The 3,884-nt window shown below is 32.7% G+C and overlaps 2 non-coding genes across 2 annotated transcripts; both read right to left on the bottom strand.

Annotated features, from left to right (window-relative positions):
- Positions 1-1,372: 1,372 nt before the first annotated feature.
- On the bottom strand, positions 1,373-1,454 carry Trnas-gcu (transfer RNA serine (anticodon GCU)). Its single transcript has one exon. It is a non-coding gene; the product is annotated as a tRNA-Ser (tRNA).
- A 1,564-nt stretch (positions 1,455-3,018) lies between these two features.
- Positions 3,019-3,100, bottom strand: Trnas-gcu (transfer RNA serine (anticodon GCU)). The gene has a single exon. It is a non-coding gene; the product is annotated as a tRNA-Ser (tRNA).
- Positions 3,101-3,884: the final 784 nt, after the last annotated feature.

Raw genomic sequence — 3,884 nt, 5'->3', positions numbered from 1 at the left:
GTTATCAAACTTGCCAGCGTCGTTATGCCTACAAACATGTTTGGTGACCATTTGACAGGAACTGCTCAAGTTAAAGACCGGGGAACTTTAGTGGACGTCGCCCATCCGCCTCCGCAAAGGGTTTCCATAATACATCCAGTTTCACGGGCGTGTAAAAATGCCAATACACGTACACGTTTTATGCTCTGTGACCCTAATACCGATGTATACCAGTAACCGGTATAATACGAAATATCTAATTTAAAATATCATTTACGCCGTGCCATTTGCATACCGGAAGTTTTCATGGTGTGCTGTCAACATTTTCCTCTAGCTGCCAAATCCATCAAAAGTGACAACAATGACTTTTTTAATATTGTATGCTTTTTGTCATTAAAATTTCCAGTAAACAATCATTCCCAAGTGAATATTACTTCATTTCAACCAAATCTCCGGTCTGAATTACGGTGTTATGATGAAATAGCTCCGTCAAATTGGTCCTGTGAAAACATTTTCATATTTGCATATATGAGATCATTTAAGATCATGAAACATGTTGTTTTTTCTTGTTTCATTTTTGTTTCCAACAATTGGCCATCCTTAGAAAAAGAGAAGAAATTACAATCCAGCTCAAATTGGTCTTGCATTTAAGGCAGTGAACGAAGATGGCATGTCTGTGTGTACAGAAAGCAGCTGGAGATTTTTGTTTATCAATAATACTCTAAGAGATAGACGTTTATGTTTGTAACCTGTTTACACCCTCGCCAGTCATGGACCTTACCCCCTATTCTTAGAAATGCTTGATAGACCATATGGCATGCATGTCCATTTATTTATTTGGGTTTTACGGTGCACCAACACAGTATAGGTTATATGGCGCCAAACACTGGTTATGGATATTCAAGACAATCATTCTTTAATATGGCTTTTGGGTATGCAATTATTATAGGATTGAAATCTGCAGATAATCCTACTTTCAAAGGTTCTTTGTTCCAAGGATTCAAAAAAGGTGGCCTGATATACATCTCGATGGACAGAATTAAATTACGGATGAAAGTGAGCTCAAGAAGAATAGGTCCAATGCAGAGCATTTATGACTTTTCACAAAATCATTTATTGTAGATTGATTACATTGAACAATAGGTAGTACACAATGTAGACATGTATAGATAAACATAGTATAAATGTGTACCAGCGCTAAAAAAACTGGAAGAACTGTTATTGCGTGATATATAGCTCTACATACAGAACTCATTTATATATTTGGTTAAGTTAAAACACATAATATCTAAAGATAAAATATTTTACTGAAAGATGAACATTGGATATTTTAATATAAGTTTGAATTGTTATTATTTTATGTTTGAGGGAAACATTCGGTAAAATAATCGTTCGACGAGGATGGGATTCGAACCCACGCGGGCAGAGCCCAATGGATTAGCAGTCCTTCGCCTTAACTACTCGGCCACCTCGTCTATTTATGTTCATTGTCAATATATACAAGTAACACAGAATATTTGCAAGTATAAGGTTTAAAAGCTTTATTTGACTTCATCGTTAAAGGCTCATAATGCCTTTTATAATAGTGTGGCTGCCACATTTTTCATCATTATCATAAAACAAATTGATTTCTTGCTAAATCCTATTTCTAATAATTGTTTTCTATTAATATTTGACAACGGATAGTTCGTCAAAACACTAATTAACATGATGGAAAGTTTTCTTGATTCAACTGTTTTTGATTACATCCTTTTATGGTTCTAACACTGTACATGTAGAATCATGCTTTATTACTGTTGACTTGGTGTTATTATAAAGACTTTGTATAACATCAAAACATTTCCCATTTATGTTCTCTTGTCTCAATGTTTGCCAGAGTCCGACTCTCCACACAGAATCAAAAGCTTGTTTGAAATCAACGAAACAACAAAACAATTTTTTCCTGTTTGACTGTACGATATCAATTAGTCCTTTAAGGATAAAAATGTTATCAATGGTTGAATATTTCTTGCGAAAGCCTGATTGCGTTTCATGTATCAAGTTCGAACTATCTGCAAATTTCTTTAGTCTATGATTAATTATACATGTAAAAAGTTTTCCGAGACAACTCAAAAGTGATATTGGGCGATAATTTTCAGGTAATTTTGGATTTCCCTTATTCTTATATATTGCTTTTATATGGCCTAGAGTCCAGCTTTCTGGAATAACCCCTTTATCTAAAACAATATTAAACAATTTCTTGTAAATATTTAACACCGGACCAATAGAGTATTTAATTTGTTCATTTAAAATTTCATCTACCCCTGGGGACTTATTTCTTTTGAGAGATTTTACAGCATCTAAAATTTCTTTTTCGGTTATTATACCATTGATTTCCTCATTTATTGTATCATTTATATTCACGTGATTTTCGTCTTCATTACTTTCACCGTCTTCGGCCATATTTTCATTCAAATTTTTGAAATAATTATAAAATTCATGAAGAGGGACTGTGTTATCTTGTTAGCGGTTTTTCCATTTATAATCTGCCAATATCGTTTTGGGTCAGCGTATTTTAATTTCCGTAACTTTTCAATCCTGCTTGCATTAAAACTATTGTTCGCCTTCCTTATAAATGCAAAACTAAGTTAATGATATCGATCCCCTCAAGCAAAGTCACTTAATTTTTTATCTAAACAGCTGACTGCTCTAAGCAACACTGATATAAGTCCAAGAACAAAGTACATCAAATTAAACAATGAAAAAGCATTATATGCTTTACATTAATTTAAAGTAGAAAATAGATGAACATTAATCTTTCATATATTATAAAATAATTTAAGATGAATGACGCATTAACTTTGTATAACAATTTTTTTTGTAATCACGTTGAAATTATATATAATTCCACGTATATTTTTAATTCCACGTAAATTTGTAAACAAAAGAAACGCAACAGTGAAATAAAGTGGGGCAATTTTACGATATATAGAGGGTAAATTGTCGTCATTGTTTCAGCTGTAGTTCTTTCAAGTTCGACAAACTATTAAAACAGTTGTTCGACGAGGATGGGATTCGAACCCACGCGGGCAGAGCCCAATGGATTAGCAGTCCATCGCCTTAACCACTCGGCCACCTCGTCAAGTTATTAGCCTCTCCTTTCTAAACTCTACCAATTTATCAGATCACTGCATAATAAGATATAATATTAGCACAATAAGATAAAGTATGGCATGTCAAACGTTGCTAAATTATTTATATAATTATGTTATTATTATTGTATGTTTGTTATTGTCGTGTCATTCATATTCTAAAATTTCCTATTGTTATTGTATATGTCGTTATTCGTATTGCATGTTCGATATTCTTATGGTTAAAGTCATTATTGATGTTCTATATTTCGTTATTGTTGTTGTATTTTTGATATTGTTATTCAATGTCGTGTCATTTATATTCTAAGTCTTACCATTGTTATTGTTTTTGTCGTTATTCTTATTGTATGCTTGATATTCTTATGGTAAAGGTCATTATTGTATTTCTATATTTCGTTATTGTTATTGTATTTCTGATATTGTTATTCAATGTCGTGTCATTCATATTCTAAGTCTTACCACTGTTATAGTATATGTCGTTATTCTTATTGTATGTTCGACATTCTTATGGTAAAAGTCATTATTGTTATTCTATTTATTTATCTATTTATTTGGGTTTTACGGCGCACCAACACAGTATAGGTTATATGGCGCCAAACAGGACTACAAATTTTGGTTCCACATCTCATTTACATCGAAATAAAAACATGAGGTATGGAATCAAAATTTGCATACCTGCTGGAATCACAGAGTTACTGCAAAACCAAGTGTTAAGACCCTATTAACCGCCTCTTACGATCATGCAAGGGTAAGGCAGTGGTTCCAATTCTTTTC

Source organism: Mercenaria mercenaria, unplaced genomic scaffold (assembly GCF_021730395.1).
Source record: "Mercenaria mercenaria strain notata unplaced genomic scaffold, MADL_Memer_1 contig_2925, whole genome shotgun sequence".
NCBI classification, from domain to species: domain Eukaryota; kingdom Metazoa; phylum Mollusca; class Bivalvia; order Venerida; family Veneridae; genus Mercenaria; species Mercenaria mercenaria.
The sequence above is the reverse complement of the archived record's forward strand: the minus strand, read 5'-3'. Positions and strand labels throughout refer to the sequence as shown.